General features: G+C 48.9%; 1 protein-coding gene across 5 annotated transcripts in view; it reads left to right on the top strand.

The window, feature by feature from the left end:
• Nucleotides 1–326: 326 nt before the first annotated feature.
• The window catches only part of GNB1L (G protein subunit beta 1 like), a 69,724-nt gene continuing 50,514 nt past the window's right edge, over nt 327–19,536 (top strand). The window contains exons 1-2 of one of the 5 annotated variants that reach the window (XM_059409081.1): nt 327–426; nt 689–783. The gene's annotated coding sequence lies outside the window, so the exon portion shown is untranslated. Of the gene's footprint in view, nt 784–19,536 lie in introns of all 5 variants that reach the window. The other 4 variants (XM_059409079.1, XM_059409078.1, XM_059409080.1 and 1 more) reach the window with 4 other exon arrangements.

The following is a 19,536-nucleotide window of genomic DNA, read 5'->3' as shown; positions in this document are numbered from 1 at the left end:
CGACTTTCAGTAGCGCCCCAGTGCCCAGCTAATGGAGGGCAGTGGAAACGGCTCCAACTTCTCTGGGGGAGCTGGGTGGGTGTCCGGCCCCTCCCTCCAAGCTATCTGTTCCTCAGCCCCAGAGCATTTCCCGTCTCCCTCCCGGACACCGCCAGCCCTGGCCGCCCCACGCGCGCGAAAGCTGCCCATCCCGCTCCACGGACTTCGCGCCGCCAGGTTGAACGCACTCCCATGACCCCCCGCGCCGCACTGCCGCGCTGGCAAGGCCTGGGAGCGCATGCGCAGCCCTGCGCCCCTAGGCTCAGGGCGCAGGCGCGGCCCTCCTGGGAGGCGACCGCGCGCACGCAGGGGGCGTGGCTGCGCGACGTGTTCCGGCTCTGAGCGCAGCGCCAGTCCGAACGGGTGTAGCCACCTTCTGCTCTGCGGGTCAGTGGGGCGGCGGGAACCCGAGCGGCCGTCTGGGGCCCCGCCCCTCCATCCTTTCCTAAGCCCGTGTCTTCAGAGAAGCGCTCGGAGTCCCCGGACTGTGTCCCAGTTGCCCTTCCGAACGGCGAGCCTCAGTTTCTCGGTCCGCGCCGCAGGCTGGGGAGATCCTGGAGTCATGTTCGGGTGGTTCCCGCGGTCTTCGGAGGTCGCCCCCGCGCCCCGCCTAGCCTCACGGCGGCCGATATTGTTCTGCACTTTTTAGGTGGCACTTGGACTCTGACTCCGGGAGGGGACCGGTCCGCAGTCTCCAGCCGCAGATCCGTGGACCCTCTTCACAGACGCTTCGCGCAGCCTCAGGTAGGTCGGCTTCTTTTTGCAGTGGGACTTGTGAACTCATATCCCGGCTGTTTCCTGCATGACGTTTGCGGGAGGGGTGGTGCAGTGGTCTGCCCTCCACTCGCTGTGAGGCCTTAGGCAAGTTATTCTACCCTCGGGGCCCCTCGTCACCTCGGAGCTGAGAATGCTGTAGCGTTCGCGGTGCTTTTGGGCTTTGCGTGGAGGCAAATGCGCGTGCGTCCCGGTACGTGTTCCTTGAGTAAAGCGCTGTGCAGTCCAGAAGAGCCCAAATCCTTCAGTGTTAGGGTGGGGAGAGAAGGGATAGAGGTCAACAGACTGATAGCCAAGGAAGGTTCAGGCCCAAAGCCTGAACCAGGCCTGGCTGGTTGGAGCAAGGGAACCTTCTCTTCTCCCTCAGGCTACAGGGGGCACACAGGCATGCTGGTGAGCAGGCAGGAAACAGCTGGGGTTCTGATTGGGGATGGGAGTTTGGGACTGGGAGGAATCCAGGGCAGAGACCTGGGTCGTGTGTACGACCTGTCCTGAGCATGGCATGTGGTTTTTCCATGCAGTCTGGCACATGACCTCTGATTGGTGGCAGGAGCTGGGGTATGGCTCGCAGTCACTGGTTTTCAGAACTCCATGAGGGACTGAACTGGGCTCACAAGTGGGCTGCATTTGTGTGCTGCCCCTTAGGCCACTGCTGCTGGCAGGCTCTAGCATATTCTTTTCCTGTGTTAGGATGGGAAGGGTTTTCAGGTGGAAGAACCTCCACTGGAACCTGAGAGGTTCCAGAATTCTTGGGTGGCAAAGATGGGTGCTGGTGGTCCTAGCAGCTTCGAGTGCTGCAGGCTGCCCTGGGAGGTGCTCAGCAGAAAGCCCAGCAGAGCTGTATATCCCTGGAGGATCTCACTCTGATGGGGACAGGAGAGATAAACACATGGGCAACTATGTCCAAAGGTGTGTGCAGGCCGTGGTGCCCTGTTGTGACTTGATGGAGCATTAGGGTCTGTGTGCAGGGATTGCAGAATGTGTTCTGTGGTGGCTATGAGTGGGCCTTCCTTTGCAGAGAGACCAAAGAGGTGGCCACTATAAGCTGGGCAGCGTGAGAGCCCTGGGAGAGGGCTCCTGGCATTGGAAGAGGTTGGTTGCAACCTCCTTTTCCATGTTGGGGCTCTTTGGGCTGCTTAGGGTTGATGACCACTGCTCTCCAGGCCCTTTACAGGAATGACTTTGGGCTGGTGAAAGAAGATGTAGCAAGTGGGATTAAACTTGGGGGTGTGGATGCTGGGCTGTTGACAGGAATGGGGACACAGGGAGGTGGTGTTCAAGGTGGGGTGTCTTTGCCAACGGGCTATAGTCCGAGTGGTGAGGTGAGTCTGGAAAACGCGGATGCACAGAGAATAGCGGGTCCCCAGGCTTCTGTTGAGGATAAAGATAGCACCTGTCAAGCTCCTAGTGCTTTGATGTTAAAGGATCTTTTGACATTTACGTAACAGTCACAGTGTTTGGGGTGACTAAGGGACTCCTTCTCGGTGGATTGAAGGGTAGTTCCTAACCAGCATGGTGACGAGTGGTGGTTAAGCTGTGGTCTTTAGAGTGGTTGGTGGTTGGTGTGTGGCCACAGACAAATTACTTCATTCACCACTCTGCCTCTGGTATGATAAGAGTACCAGCCTCAGGTGGTCATTGTTTGGCACAGATAGAGCACTCAGTAAAAGGTTGCTTCTGTCATTTTCCTGAAACTCCGTGACAGCCAGCCATGCCATCCAAGGAAACCCTGGGGATTCTGATCTGGCCCCCTTTCCTTCTCCTGTGACTGACAGCATCTGCCATCACACCTTGCCCGTGAAACATCACAGGTGGTATTTGCCCACCTTCTCAGACCTCACAGGCCTGGCTCCTGGGCTCTCCTTCCACTCAGAGCTCCTAGTTGGGTTCCTGGGATTTGCCTGAGATTCCTCCTGCTGCATAGTGAACCTGGTTTGGCCTTGTTCCTGCTCTTCCGCACCTTGTTTTTGGACAGATTGCCTTGGATGGTGGCCTGCGTCTGACAGTCCCATCAGCTCTTCTCAACACTCCTGAGGCCACAGCTGTCAGCTCCTCTGACCCTCAGCAGTTACCTGGGTGCCTGGGTTTGCCACACTCCTTTCAGCCCATCTCTTGTCCCGTTGTGTCATGGCCACTCTCCCCACTGCACCATCTCTTCTTTCTTCCTTCTTCTTCTTAATAGTCGGTGTGGAAACTCCCCTCCGTTCCCAGCATGCCCCTTGGCTGGCGTATTGGCAGGGCCCTCACAATCCCATCTGGGTGGGAACCAGTTATGCCATTGCACACCCTTGGCAGCAGATGGACCAGGTCTCTCCAGGGGTCACATATGTTCCCCACTCCAGTGGATCCCTGGATTGAGCAGCCCTGCTGTGGGGACCCTGTGTGTGTGCTTGTACAACCACTGTGCAGAAGAGCACGGCCATTAGTGTTCCTGGTGGTAAACCCACAGAAGGGAGGGTCCCTGGCTCTGTGCATGCCTGGAGCATGGCCCCCAGGGTGGACTTTTGCTGTGTGCCAATCTCACATCCATGCACCTTTGATGGCTCCCCATGGCTTCTGGACCGATCTGTCCTTTTGCTTTGAGCACTATCAGGACAACCTCTCCTGTGTCTTGGGAGATCCTAGGGCACCTGATGGACTGACGCCAGGCATGGGCAGCCCCCTACATCAACAGGGACCTGCTCCTTCCTGATGATTATGAGCTCTTCTGCCAGGATCTCAAGGAAGTTTTTCAAAACCCAAACAGTTTCACTGAATACCATGCTGTATCACCTTGCCCCGCTATCTGCTGCCTCAAGCCAGCCCACAATGGCCCCACAGCTGCCTATGGTGAGGCAGTACTTAGCTAAGTACTCAGAGGCCTGGTACTCAACATGGGCGCTGCCCCATTGCTGTGGCCACCCCTGCTGTTTGTAGTTCCAACTCTACACGCAGAAATACTTTCCCCTGAACAGCAGTGGGCCAAGGAGAACAGCCTTGGGTCTGTGGAGTCCCCCACCTTGTCTAGCTCTGCATGCAACACTGATCCTGGTCCCGTGGGGCCAGCCCCATCCCAGCCAAGGGAGATGACCCCTACACCTGCTCCTATACTTTCAGGATCTGCTAACCTGCCTGTCCAGAAGCCAGATCCAGTTCCACCAGGGTGTCCAGAACCCCCAGAAGACAGAGGAGGAGATTTCTGAGACGGAGGTAGACCAGGAGGCATCCTTAGGTACCCCACAGTGGGTGGCGGACACCTCAAAAGCCCCAGGAGACTTAGCAGTTTCTCCCATTCCCCACTCCACAGCCCTGGGTTCTGCACACAGCCCAGGCAGGTGGAGCAATGCTCCTTGTGACCAAGTGGCCTACATAGCTACATAGCCCACAGCCCCCCAACAGGACGGGATGGCTTTCCCAGATATTTGCCCTACCCACTTGCTTTATTTCTGGGTAGGAGGTGCACCCACTTGGCCTCTCCTCTGAGCACAAACAGCCCTCTCGTCCCCCTCACCACCCCACTTCCTGTTATAACAGAATAGTGGGCTCTTCGCTGTGCACATCATCCTCATGACTTGCCCAGTGGCCCAGAATCTGCCTCCCAGTAGGTTCTCAGGTGCATTTTCACTGGTTGGACAATTTCAAAAGCAGTCTCATCAGATTTTTGTCTGTCTTTATAGCCGTTCCACTCCCTGGACTCCTTTGTTCAATGTTGGCTGGACTGGACTAGGTCTGTCCTGTCAGCTCCTTGTGAATCTGCCCCTGGGTGATGTCTCTACTTTGGCCGCCTTCCCCATCTTGGCTCCTGTGACCTCTGTCCTCTGGGCTGGAATTTAAGGATGGCTGCATGGAGGAAGCAGCCACTTTGATCATTTAGTATAAGTTGGATGGCAGAGAAAGATGCTTCCCTTGGGCTTACCACCAGCCCTGGCCAGCTAGGAAGGTAAGATACAGGCCTCCTGGCCAGTCTCAATTCAATTCTCATTTTCCCCTTTTGTTTATCCACATTCTAGTGATACCTGGTTTTCTTCAGAAGTTGGCATGAATTTCTTGTCTCAGTGCCTTTGCCTATGTTGCCCTCCCACTTTCTGCTCTTCAGCGTTCCCTGTCTCCCTGCCCACTCTTGCACGTTGCTCACTCTGCACTTGAACCTTAACACTATAAATGACTTGGATCTCTGGGTAGACTGTGAGCCTCTAGGGCAGGAGCTCCATCTTGATCAGCTTTGTGTTCCTGATACACAGTTCGGTGTTCATTAAACATATGTTGAATCCGTGGCTCCACTTGTGGTGTGGTGAGTGCCGGCGGGCAGAGCCCTTATTTTGTTAGCAGGAGCCCTGTTGCCTCTTCTGTTGGGAACGGGTAGGCCCTAGCCTCGAGCACTCGAGGTCAGTGTTGGAGGTGTGGTTTCTGGTGGGGGCTTTGAGAATTGAAGGGACTGGTTGAAGGCAGGAGTTAGGCTGAATAGGTGGGAGTGGGAGGCTTAGCAGGTGGAGTGTGGTTTTGAGAACTGACCTCCTAGAGCCGGAAGTAAATCCAGCAGCAGGCTGCAAACCAGAGCTTTAGACCCAGGGGCCAGAGGTTTGGATTGGGATTAAGGAAGACCTGTTCTGTACAACGATGGATTTTCTAATAATGAGAACTGAGTTCAGAAGCTTTCAGCCAAGTTTAACACAGGATAGGTACAGTGCACCTACCCAGAGGGATAATTAGACAAGAACGTCATATCCCTCCGGTTTTACAGTTATGGAAACAATGCTTTCCTGGAAAGTAGGAAGGAAAAGTAAGTGGAAACGTGAACTGCTGCTAAAACTAGTTATTTTAGAGAAAAATTAGGAAGCAAATAAATATCTGGTAAAAATTTTTAAGTAAAATAGATACTGCTGGGATTATTGTATTTAGTAATTGTCACTATTAAAGTCTCTGGCTTCAGGTGGTTTTATGTGTGAGCTGTTTTATGGCCCTGGTGTCCTGTAAGCAAAACAGGTGCAAGTCTTAGAAATAAGTGGGAAGCTGATAGAATCCTAAAAGCAAACAAGCAATCGAACAGAAGAAATCATTGCAGCCTTGATTCTGATCAAGTGTAGGAAATCTCTGCACATTGTAACCCAGCCCCAGACACACGGCTGCCCCCCACCCCCCGCCACTGCTATTGTTCAGGTCTGGACCCTCCTCCTTTTCCAGACCCAGCTCAGACTTTCCCATAGCAGGGCAGACCCTGGCCTGCCAGTGGGTCTGATACTGTTGGCCATATCTTTTGAGCTGGTAAGACATCTCTGACCGTAGAACCTGGGGTTCCTCTCTGGGCTGATGGCCCAGTGCCTTAGTTGACATCCCCTCTAGTGCTGGCTTCTGCACAGAGCACCTTTCTCATCCACATTTAGTGAATCCGAAGCGAATCCCTTTAAGCTCCAGATCACCGTCTTCCCTTCTGACCCCAGTGCCACCTCCTTTGGGCTCCAGACAGCTCCTGCCAGCTTGGTTTATAGTCTGGCATCCCTCTCCTGAGGGCCGCTTCTCCAGAGGCAGGCCCAAGAGGACCTGTGAAGGGGCCAGATGACCTATATTTTACTTTGGAAAATGGGTCCAGTTGTGGTTGGGCTCTCATCACAAAGGACAAGAAATGAGGGTGGGGCCTTAGGGACAAAGGCAAGGTTGCCAGTTCCTGGGTGCCCTTGAGGGTGGCATTAGGAGAGGAGGGGAGGGCTCTGGCCTGGCCTTGCAGATAGGCAGTGCATATGGTGTTGCAGAGTGACGGTTTATTGACAGCTGATGCTAATGCCCTGTCTTTGGGCAGATGCAGTGACCTAGCTGCTTTCCTGTTCTGAGCGGGGAGAAGGAGCACAGAACCAGAAGAGGAGGCCCTGCCATGAGTGACTGGAAGAGAATCCTCAGGGCATTCAACACTCCCGGCTCTTCACACACAGGTGTGAGGCTAGAGGAGGCTGCTTCTGGGACCAGGACAGTCTGGCACGGTTTGCTGGCTGTGCTCAGGGTCTGGCTGATGTGCTAGGGTCTGTCTACCAGATCATTGTGCCTGTCCCGTACGTGGCCTTGGAAATAACATGGAGATTTTATTTCCTAAAGCTAGGACATAGTGGGCACAATAGAAGAGTTTTTAAAGTACATGTCTCCGAGGAAAAATTGAACACCAGAAGTATCATGGATACAGTCCTCTGAGGGACCACACTCTTCATAAAGCTGCAACAATGAATGTACTTGGAATTGGTGTGGATGGATGAACAGAGGAGAATAGAGAACTTTGAAATAAAGCCAAATAAATGAAGGAATTTGGTTCATGCTTAAGGTATGGTTTCAAATTAATGGGGGTGAAATGGATTATTTAGTAAAAGGAGTTGGAACAACTGGTTAGCCATCTGGAAAATAGTAAAACTGGATACCCACCTCACTCTGCGCCAGGCTCCACTCCAGATGGATTAAAGGGAAATATGGGTGATTTTCTTTTTCCTGCCTGTGATCCCAGAACTTTCAAAGTTCTAAATATCCAGAATTGCTGAAGGTATGGAGAAAGAGGCTTTTTTTTCTTTTTTTTGGCTATTGGTGGGAATATCCAATACTACAAATCACCCCCATAACATTTCTTTTTTTTTTTAAGATTTTATTTATTTATTTGACAGACGGAGATCACAAGTAGGCAGAGAGATAGGCAGGCTCTCTGCTGGGCAGAGACCCCGATGTGGGGCTCAATCCCAGGACCCTGGGATCATGACCCGAGCCGAAGGCAGAGACTTTAACCCACTGAACCACCCAGGCACCTCCCCCCCAATAATATTTCTAAGCACACAGACCCTGACCACTTGCTTACATGCAGATGGCCACTGTTCTTCCTCAGTGTGGGGCTTTAGAGCATGGACTTGAGTTCAGTCACACCTTGCCTCCACTTGCAGGCTCATGGTCCTTGGTGTCACCTGACCTCAAGGTAGTGGGAAGATCAAATGGGTAAGGCCTGAGCTCTGTCAGGTGCCTAGCAGGCACTCACCGCATTAACAGCAAGACTGGAAACAGCCCAAAGGTCCTATAGCACAGACTGAGGTAAATAGAGCTATTGTCCAGTCCCATCAGTCAGGATGAGCCAGACTGTGCTGTAGTGACAACCTCCCATGTCTCACTACTCATCTGTCACAGACCAACCGGTATGGCCTCCACCCATGGCAGAGGAACCATGCCAACAGAAGTTCACTGGACACACTTCTCCACAACCACAGAGGCAGGGGAAAGACCACAGTGAACCACAAGTGATACTTGTCACTCCTTTTCCATGATGGTGGCCAAAGGAAGCTGGCAAACCACACCTAAGTTCTGAGGGATGAGTGGCTAATCCTCCCGTAGGGTAAGGCCATCAGCATGGAGAAGGTGAACCTGACACTCAACAGGGCAGCTGTCGCCAAAGTGGGGGCAGGCCTTCATCAGTATCTGTGGAAAGATGCCTGCAAGTTTACAAAGGCTGTGGGGCTTAAATGACAGAATGTATTCCTCCCCGTTCTGGAGGCTGGAAGCCCAAGATCAAGGTGCTAGCAGGCTTGTTTCTCCTGCAGTCTGTCTGCTTGGCTTGTGATGGCCATCTCCTCCCTGTGTCCTCACGTGGTTGTGTCTCTGTGCCTGTTGGTTCTAATTCCTCTTATAGGGACTAGTTCTGTTGGATTAAGGGCCACCCACACGACCTCATTTAACCTTAATGCCCTTTTTATAGAGGCCCTCTCTCCAAATAGAGTCACATTCTGAAGGGGTAGGGGCTAGAACTTCAACATGTGAATTGGGGGGTGAGGGGGATGGACACAATTTGCCCCTAATAATGCCCATGATGGAGTTCTTGTTTTTCATTTTTGCAATTTCCAACAGTGCTATGGTGAGCACCCTTGGAGCATCGCTGAGTGACAGGCAGGGCCCCCTACCCACCTGTGCCAGACTTGTAACAGGAGTGGGAATCCCTGAGGTATGGAGCCACTGAGTTTGGGGGCTTGTGTTTTCCACAGCATGACCTATCCTACCCTAAAGAGTAGAGGACCCTTTTCCCACAGGGCTCAGACCTTCCCACCCCAGGTTAAGGATGCCAAGCAGGCCCAGCCTGCCCATGGTGCCATCTTTCTCATACATGCTTGGCTCTCTGGTCTGGTCCTCCACCAATTATCTGGCTTTATAGTGAGTGTTCATTATTTGATAGAGAAATACTCCCAACTCTCCCTCCCCCTCACTGACACTTTTTTTTTTTCAGTTGTTTTGGCTAGTTATAAAAACATGTCAAAAACAGAAGTGGAGAGGATGGTACAGTGGACCGTGGTGTGTCTGCTCGGCTCCAGCATTGGTCAGTCCCTATCCTGGGGGCACCCTGTTGGTGGATCAGCTGGCCAACTGTGCTGTGCCAGACAGCAGGCGTCCTGAGCTCACTTTCTCTTTGGGCTGTGGTGTCCTCATTTGTAAGTGGACAACGTGATCTCTGTTACAAGGGTGTTGACGGTGAGCCCGGAAGAAGTCCCTGGTCTGCGGGGTGCCCTTGGCAGCCCATTCCTTCTCTCCTGGCCTCAGGAGGGGCACAGCCAGGACTGGGGCCTGTGGGTGCTGGGTGCTCATCCACTTGCTGGGAGGGGCTGCCAGACAGTGGAGAGGAGCATTCCAGGCTCTTCTCTACCTGTGTGCCTAAGTAGCACAGGGCCTGGGCTGACAGTGAGCCCACACTCGGCCATACGTGCAGGTGCTGTGTGGTTGGTGCAGGGACACCTGGCGCTGGGAGTGCTGCATCTCGTGCCCCATGGGGTCCTGAGTGCAGAGTGTTGTTCGCCTTGACACTTTTGCACCAAAACCAAGATTTTCTGAAGGCCACAGTTAGAGAGATGGGAGGCCTGTTAGGGCCTAGAGGGTAGGGGAATTCAGGAAACATGGGGTGGCCAGGTAACCGATCCAGTACACTGTCCTCTAGGACATGGCAACCTTCCCACCACCAAGACCCCTATGTTCCTCTCCCTGAAAATCAGGGTGCAAATGGGAGCCATGGATGGTGATAGGCAGGAGGGTAACCCCAGAGCCAGTGCAGCTCTGCCCCTGTGTTCCCACCCCACTCCAGGTTCCCGCTTCCTGAGTTCCACCATGGCTTCCTGGCCCCTATCATCACGTCCCATGCCCCCTGTCCCCCTTCATCCCCCACAAGTTGCTGAACTTTAGCAAGGCTCCCTTTGCTGCCTGGGTAATGGAGAGAATTTCTGCCTTGCATGTGCTAGGAGGCAGCAGGCAGGTAGCCTCTGTTGCAGGAGCAAACACATGGATCCCTGTCGGAAAGTGTATCCCCACCGCCATGGTTACAGACTCTCTCTCCCAGTGAGATCAGGTTCCTAGGAGCTGCCTGGGCACTATCCCCTGGGGATTGGCCCATTCCATGCCCAGGGTGAGAGTTGTCTAGGGGCTGTCATCAGCACTGGGCAGCTGGCTGCCGTGGACCAGATCTCATGGCGGAAGCAGGCCCCAGAGGCCAGCACTGGTACGTGGGAATGGTCATACTTCCTGTAAAACAGTGAGCTTTTCCGCGTGTTGACTGGGGAAAAAAATGCTGCTGGCCTGGCTGGCTTCCCACCCCTGCCTGGAAGTTTGTGGGGGCAGGCCAGCTGAAAGTGCTCCTGACCTGGACTTCCTTCCTGCCATCTTTCCAGGCTCCCTGGACCTGCCTCTGGGGGTGATGGGCGTCCTCAGCTGCATCTTAAGGTGCCTATTCATGGAGTGGTGCTGCCTGCCCAGCCGGCCTGCCTCAGCTACCCGGCAGCCCCTCTCCCTGGCGTTTCCTTTTAGTCTAGCAAGATTGGCCTGCCCCACCCCCCCATCCTGAGCAGAAGTCTGCAACTGCTGGCCTCAGTGGCCCAGCCCGAAGCCCCTGCTAGCCGCGGAGCACATGGCCACACCTCACACACTGCAGCTGCCATTTTGTCCGACATCATTGTGCCTTTGTCTATGAGGCTCACTCTGGTCGCCCCGGCGCAGTCTCACCCGGCTGGCGTGGGAGCCCCAGCAGAACGCCCAGCAGGGACTTGGCTGTGCTGTGGCAGGGGAGAGCAGGCATGCGGCTGGGAGCGCCATGTTCCCCTCTGCCTGGGCACCCATTGTACCACATGGGCCTTGATGCCCACGGAGGAGCCACGTCCCAGGGGATGTGACTGTAACTTTGCCTCCATTGCCCTCTCCTCCAAACGCCATGGAGCCCTTCCAGAAGGGGTACCTGCAGACCTGGCGGGATGATGTCTAGACACATGTGGGACACTGCCGGGTTTACTGCAGGCAAGGAGCTCCTGGGGCCGGGACGGGGCACCTTCCCCCTCAGAGGAGCCAGGAACTTGTGAGCTTTGCAGGAGCAGGACTCCCAAGTTATGGGGCAAGTGACTCGCTGCTATTGGACAGAACGAGAAGCTTCAAGCTGAGGGTGGAGGCGGCTGTCAGTCTGTCTCCCAAGGGCCTTCAGGGGTGCAGCACTCTTGACTCCACCACAGAAGCCTTTTGTTTCAACAGCTGTCCCCCACATCTGCTTCGCAGTCTTTCTGGCCCCTGGGGAGATGCCCTGTCTGTATTCAAAGCTCAGAGGGGGCTCCTGGCAGCGGGGCTTGGTGGTTTTCCTTGTACTCTCAAGAAGCAGCCAGCACAGGGCCCTGTGGAGCCTCAGGTCACCTTCACCTGCTGCTCCTGGGACATGGCTGTGCTGGAGACAGGCAGGCCTGGGACTGACCTTTGGTCCCCTAGGGTAAGCGCTGCTGGAGGGCGTTCTTTATAACCCTTTCCCCCGCCACCCACCGCACTGTACACACAGAGTTCCATCAGTCACCAGGAGAGGTGGGGATGGTTGTGGCTGGGGTGCACACTTGCTGCCCAGGGGGAAGGCAGGTGCAGGGATGGGGCCTGTGGGGCGCAGGGCTGCTCAGAGCACTGTCTTCCCTCCCCTAAGCCCTCCCTCCCTGGCAGGGCTGGCCGCACTGCGTCCCCGGAACCCCTCCCTGGGATCTGCATCTTTGAAGCCAGGGATACTGACAGAGGATTCAATGAATCCAAGGTCGCCAGTCAGGCGTTGACAGATGCCCGGCCACGATACTATTTCTGATTTAATAACCGAATGGGAGGCTGGCCCTTGGTAATAATTAGGGCTAATTACTGAGGAGGTGTTGACAGACGGGCTGAGAGGAAACAAACTACCTTTATCCCGGGGCTTAGAGTCAGATTACCGGCCCAGTGCTATCTGCCCCTCGGAAAGTAGACGCTTCAATCACTCACCGAGGCTTCAAAGAGGAAAGGGCCCTGACAATGCATGGGGTTTGGATAGGAGCTATGAAGTGCGCCTTTGACTCTGAATCGCCAAACGGAGCCCCATTCCAGAAATGGTTTCTTTGTGAAGTTTGAGTTACCCCCGGCAAACCTGCCTCCCTGGCTCGGGGCTGGGGAGGGGTGCTGTGGGCACAGGCTGGGCCTGTGCCTGGCAGCCCATGGGCCTGAGCAGGGAGGTGCAGCGTGCTTTCCTTGGCCCGGGGAGTGTGTCCAGTTCTTTGTGGCTGGGAGCTGCAGGTAACAGGACAGGGATCTTACTGTCCCCCAGGCTTGTTCCTTCCATTGTCTCACCGGGACACACTTTCTAAAGCTGTTGTGGGTGGGTCCAGGCTCTCTGGTTTTGTTTTGTTTTGTTTTACTTTGGTTTTGAGGACAGGGCAGAGGGAGAGGGAGAGTCTCAAGCAAGCTCCATGCCCAGTGCAGAGCTCGATCTCACAACTTTGAGATCATGGCCTGAGTTGAAATCGAGAGTCAGACGCTTAACTGAGCCGCCCAGGTGCCCCGTAGTCTGGAAGGGACTGTGCCCTTGGCCTTACTTATGGCAGGACCACCCCTCTGGGGCCTGGGCATCACTTACTGGGCTGCCCCCACCCTGGCTTCAGTGGTAAGCCAATGCTGTGGACGGGACACTGACCCCCAGGGCGTCAGCAACAGGGTGACAACTTGGAAAGGGATTGTCCTACTAAGTTGTAGGCTGGTTTCTAATGCCTATTTGTGAACCTGCTGACTCCCCTGGGACTCCTTGTATTTCAAAGGCCATGGAGGACAGTGGTCAAACCTCCATTCCCATGGTGGGAAGCAGCAGCCCTGAAAAGTTTCCCAGTGACCTGGACTGGACTGCTCAGGTCACTGTGTCTGTGATGTGGCTTCCAAGGGCCACTTCTGGGACTCTTGCTGTATGTAGTCTGTCCTGATCAGGAAGGCGGGAGGGTGACAAAGCAGTGCTCAGGACAGGCCTGTCGAGAGAGCACCTTTGTGGTCCCAGGTGTAGCCTGGGAAGCACAAAGTGGGTTTCTGTTCCTGCCAGCCTGGAGAGCCAGCCACTTCAGAGCCTTCCACTAGGATGGCTGTGTAGTTCAAGGAGAGAATGAGCTGGTTTGGCTGATGGAGATGCATTCTTCCTTTCCCTGGCACGCTGCTATGCTTCTCCAGGTGACCATGGTGGTGATGACGATTATGACAAAACTCATCAGCTAATTTGCTGAGCTATTAGGAACACTACTGATGAGTTTAAATCTGCTTCTCTGGGGGCAAAAACAGGATGGTGAATTATTTTAAGTGGGCTAAGTCCTTAAAAATTGGCATTGGATCTTTTTAAAGCCGCCTAAGTAGAATTAGAAATTGTCTCTAAGCCAGAAAAGTCTAAGCAGGAAACTGGGTTTTCATAATGTGTTAGTGGTAACTCCTATAGACTAGCTTGAAAAAAACCCAGCACAATATTGTCTAATATATTTTATTTGAAAAATAACATCCCAGAACTCTTTCTGGGATCCCAAGAGAGCAGTGGCCCAGTACATTACTTTGTGCACAGAAGCATGCTCGAGTCCTCTTCTCTTCTTATTAACGTTTTATGTGATTAGCATGGTACAGCTGTCACAATCGTGAACTGACATTGGTGCATCATTACTGACTTAAGTCTACATTTATTCAGATTTCTTGAGTTTTTACCTAATGTCCCCTTTCTGTCCCAGGATGCCGTCCAGGGCATCCCATTACATTTCGTTGTCAGGTGTCCTTAGTGTCCTCTGGGCTGTGACAGTTTCTTAGACTTCCCCTATTTTTCTAGCTTTGGCCGTTTTATGGGGTACCAGTCAGGTCTTTTGTGGAACGTTTGTTCCTCAGCTAGGCTGTGGGTGTCTTTCTCATGATTAGACTGGGGCTGTGGGTTCCCGGAGCTGGACCTCAAAGATAAAACATCATCTCATCACATATTAATGGTACATACTGTCAAAATGACATCACTGTTGATGTCGGCCTTGGTCACCTGGCTGAGGTAGTGGTTGTCAGGTTTCCTTTCTGTAAAGTTAGCCTTTTCTCTTCCTTTCCAGACTGTCCTCTTAGGAAGGACTCAGTATGGGCCGCCCCTCATGAGGGGTTCCTTGAGAGCTGAGTATCTCCACAAATGATTGGGAATTTTTCTGCATGCAATATTTGTCTACTCTCCCCCGTTTATTTTTTAAATTATTTTATTATATCAGAATGAACTCGTGAAGATCTGTTATTAATATGATCGTTACTATGAAATGTACTTCGAGTGACTCTTAACACCTGTCTGCACCAGCACCACCACAATCCCAACCCAGAAGCTGATCCATTATCTCCGAACCTTCCTCTTGCTCCCCCTCAATACTCAGCCTCTCCCCACAACCCCTGGCCCTTTGTCACCGCCCACCTGTGCTCTCTGCCTAGTTGGGCCGGAATGCCATATAACTGTACGTAACCCTTCATGCACCATAATTCTCTGGAGATCCATCCATGTTGTTGCGTTTTTCAATAGTTTCTTATTATTGCTCAAGAGTATTCCATTCACCTGTGAATGGTCATTGGGAGCAACGTGAACAGAACTGCTGTACACATTCATGTACAGGCTTTTGTTTGCACATCAATTTTCATTTCTCTCCAATAATTATCAAGGGGTAGGATTGCCAGGCAATATGATACATGTATATTTCACTGTATAAGAAACTACCCAGGTGTTTTCCAGAATGCTTGTACCATTTTGCATTCTTAGGAACAGTGTATAAGAATTCCGTGTTCCACGTTTCCATCAGCACTTGGTTTTGTTCTTTTTTATTTTTTCCATTCTAATATTTGTGGCCTTCAGTTCAATTTCTGCTAAATTGTCAAGCTTATGTGCATTGGGTTGTTTATAGCATTCCTTTAACGTTTGTTGTGTCCCTTTCATGAAGATAGTTTGTTTCTATCTGTTTAGATAGAGATTTATCAATGTTGTAAATCTTTCTAAAGAACCAGTCTCTGGTTTTGTTGATTTTCTCCATTGTTTTACTATTCTCTATTTCATTTGTTTCTGCTCTATCCTTATAATTTCCTTCCTTTAGCTTGCTTTGGGGCTTATTTTGCACTTCTTTTTCTAGTTTCTTAAGGTAAAGACTACATCATTGATTTGAGATTTTTCTTTTTCTAATATAGGTTTTTTTTTTTTTAAGTAATCTCTACACCCAGCATGGGGCTTGAACTCACAAGAGTCTTATGCTGTACTGACTGAGCCAGCCAGGTACCCTGAATGTAGGCATTTAATGCTATATTTTTTCCTCCATGCCTCACTTTAACTGTGTCCTACACATTTTGATTATTTTGTTTTTCATTTTTATTAAGTGCAAAATATTTCCTAATTTCTCTTGGGACTACGTACCTCTTTAACCAGTTGAGTATTTCAAAGTATATTGTTCATTTCCCAAATATTTGGAGATTTTCCAGTTACCTTTCCATTATTGATTTCCAGATTAATTCCATAATGTTAGAGAAGATATTTTGTATGTTTTTGTTTCTTCATTTTTTAAGGTTTTATGACCCAGGATATGGTCTATCTTGATGAATATTCCATGTGCATTTGAGAAGAATGTGTTTTTTTCTGTTGGGTAGAGTATTCTCTTAATGTCAGCTAGGTCAGGTAGGTAGATAGTATTAATCAGGAATCTGTATGACTTTTTGGCCACCTACTCAGCTAATTTCTAAGGAGGAGTTTTAGTCTTAGCTATAATTATGTATTTGTTTATTTCTGCTTTTTAGTTCTATCAGTTTTTCCTTCATGCATTTTTGAAGTTCTGTTGTTAGCTGAATACATATTTAGGACTCTTACATCTTTTTGATGAATTGACACTTTTTATTATTTTCTGTCCTTCTTATCCCTGGTACTACTGTTCCTTTCTCTGAGGTATACTTTCTGTGACATTAACATATTCTCTCCAACTAACTTTCTTTTATTATATGTATGGTAATTCTTTTCATCTTTTAATCTGTGTCTTATATTGAAAGTGGGTTTCTGCCAGATAATTTACATTTGGGTCTTCTTTTTTTTAATAGGTTATAATTGTTAGATCTAATAACTAACATGTTAAGAGTATTTACATTTATTGTAGGCATTGATATGACTCTATTTTGGTTCACTATTTTGTTGTTTTCTCTTTTTCCTTTAATTTTTTGGTTCCTCGGTCTCTTCTTTCTTGTCTTCTTATGAATTATTTAAATATTTTCAAATACTCTGTTGAAATTTTTCTGTTGGCTTTTCAGCTGTATCTCTTTTTGTATTATATGTTTTTAGTGGTTCCTCTAGAGGTAGCAGTGTACATTCTCAACCTTTCACAGTTTTTTGGGGTTAATATTATTTTTCATTTCATATAAAATATAGAAGCCTTACAATCATATAGGTCTCCTTGCCCTCCTGCCTTCATGTGATAGCTGTCTATTAAGAATCTGACCAGACAGTATTATCATTTTAACAATATACATGTTCACTTAAGAGATGAAAATTTGTCTTTTATATTTACCTGGATATTTACTATTTCTCTTCCTCTGCCTTCTTGAAGTTCCATGATTCCTTCTGATTAACATTATTTTTGAGCTGTAGAACCTCCTTTAATATTCCCTTTGGGTCACATCTGTTGCCAAATATTCTCTCAGTTTTCCTTCATCTGAGAATATCAGTTTTTGCCTTCATTCCCCAAAGAGAATTTACTGAATATAGAGGTTTTTTCTTTCAATAATTTAAAGATATTCCACTGTCTGCTGGCTTCTGTGGTTTCTGATGAGAAATCCATACTAATTCTGATTCTTATTTCCCAACGTATGTGTCATCACTGTCAAGATTTTTTCTTTATTATTTTTCAGCAGCTTATGCTGTGTTTGAATGTGGTTTTATCCTGCTTATGGCTCATTGAGATCTTAAATCTATAAATTTTTGTCTCTTCCCAAATTTGTGGAATTTCAGATAGTTATTTACTCAAGTAATTTTCCTGCTCCATTTCTTTCTCTTCTTCTCCAGACTCTAGTGACACGAATCTCAGACATTTTACTGTTTTTCCACAAGTCCTCGATGCTCTAATTATTTATTTTAATGTTTTTTCTTTCTGGTTTTATATTAGGTAATTTCTGTTGACCAATCTTCATGTTCTTTGGCTCTTTCCTTTGTCATTTCCCATTCCATTATTGAATTTTTTTTGTTTTGGATATTGTATTGTTGTTTTGAAATTTCAAAAAATTGATTTATGTTTTTCTGCTGAGAACTTCCCTTCTGTTCATTTCAAGTATGTTTACTTTTGCCTCATGGAGCATAATTATAGAAGTTGCTTTAGAATCCTTTTCTGGGGGCGCCTGGGTGGCTCAGTGGGTTAAGCCGCTGCCTTCGGCTCAGCTCATGATCTCAGGGTCCTGGGATCGAGTCCCGCATCGGGCTCTCTGCTCAGCAGGGAGCCTGCTTCCTCCTCTCTCTCTCTCTGCCTGCCTCTCTTGTGATCTCTTTCTGTCAAATATATAAATAAAATCTTTAAAAAAAAAAAAAAGAATCCTTTTCTGATATTCCCAATATTTGAATAGTCTCGAAGTTGGTATCCGTAAGTTGACTTTTCCCTTGAGAACTGCTCTCATTTTCTGGTTCTTGGTATGTTGAATAACTTTGTATTATATCCTAGACATATTCTGGTTGAGTGTTACATGGGGTCCTCTGGAGAATGTTGAGTTTTGTATTAGCAGGCAGTCAGCCAGTTAGAATTGCCACACAAGTTCTGTCTTGCCCTTTTTGGCCTATGGTTTTAATCTCTTCAATTTTCAAAGCTTTTGAGAGGTTCCTTTGGGTCTATCCCAGGCTTATGAAACTCAGTAGCGAGCATGGGACTTTTGTGAATTCATTCACAGAATTAAGAGACCCTTTTCTTTAGCTCTTTCCTCTCTGCATTCCCCACCCCCATGCCCAACTCTGCACACACACTCCATCCAGCAGGATTCACTTCTTATGGTTCCTTTGGCCAAAAAGACAGAGGTTTCTCTCAGAGTCACTTCTTCCACACAGTTCTGTGTCCAGGGCCCATTCTTGTCGAGACAGTGCTGAGAGAGAAGAGAAAAACAAGCCATCAGGGATTTCCTCTCACATTTTTTAGACTTTTTCTTTGTAAAGTTGTCCAGAAACTAGTCTATCTAAGTTTTAGCTACTGCTGCCTTGCAGCTATGCAAGCTGGGCCTCCCCCAAGGCAATGCCCCAAGACATACGAATAAAATTGGAAAACTCACCCCATATAGTTTTCCTCCAAGGTTTTACTTGCCTCCAAAATCTGTCTGTCATTGTTCACTTTTCAGAGGTTTTAGGTAATTGCTTTTTATACTTTGTCTAGAGTTTTTAGTCATACTCAGCCAGAGAAAGAGACTATGGTGAATTTATTTCATCCTCGCCAGATCCAGAAGCCCGTCAATGTAGTTTTACTTTGCATTTCCCCATGAGTCATGTTAAGCATCTTTGTATATGTTTAAGGGCCATTTTCATTTTTTGTGAATGTGAATTCAAGTCTTTGCCCATTTTCTATTTGGTCTTCAGACTTTCTTTCCTTAATTTTGAAGATTTCTGTATATCGTAAAGATATTTGAATTTTATCTCTTTTGACACGAGAAAGTTTAGAAATGTCTTAGGTATTTTATCTTCTAATTGGTATTGTGAAAGAAATTTTCTCTAACAGGTTATTATTTGTGCATATGGAAGCTAGTAAGTTCTCTTTGTTAGTTTTTTTCCCATACCATACTAAGGGTTTTTTTGTTTTGTTTTGTTTTTTTAACATTTGAATTTGTTTTATCATTGATTATTTAAGGCTCTCAAGTATATCATCATGTCATCTGGAAGATCATTTAATGTTTTCTTTTCCAAGTCATATACCTTTAATTGATTTTTCTTATTTAATTGCATTGGCTTAAATCTTCAGTATAGTGTTGAATAGTAGTATAGATACTGGGTATTCTGGTCTTAGAGAAAATACCTCCAATATTTCTTCATAAAGTAATGTTTTGACTGTAGAAGGAGGTTGTGTGTGTGTGTGTGTGTGCGTGTGTTTTAATAATTTTTAAGAAACCCGTAAGTTTCTCTTTGGTTAGGTGGGGTTTGTTTTGTTTTGTTTTAAGATTTTATTTATTTATTTTGAGAGAGAGACAGCACGAGTGATGGGGAAGTGCAGAGGGTGAGGGAGAAACAAATTCTCCACTGAGCGGGGAGCCAGGTTAAGTGTTTTAATAAAAACCTAGGTGCCGTGGATGCGGAGAAAGGGGAACCCTCCTACACTGTTGGTGGGAATGCAAGCTGGTGCAGCCACTCTGGAAAACAGCATGGAGGTTCCTCAAAATGTTGAAAATAGAACTGCCCTATGACCCAGCAATTGCACTATTGGGTATTTACCCTAAAGATACAAACGTAGTAATCCAAAGGGGCACGTGCACCCGAAT

The sequence above is a fragment of the Mustela nigripes genome, chromosome 8 (assembly GCF_022355385.1).
Source record: "Mustela nigripes isolate SB6536 chromosome 8, MUSNIG.SB6536, whole genome shotgun sequence".
NCBI classification, from domain to species: Eukaryota; Metazoa; Chordata; class Mammalia; order Carnivora; family Mustelidae; genus Mustela; species Mustela nigripes.
This window is presented reverse-complemented; position numbering and strand designations above follow the sequence as displayed.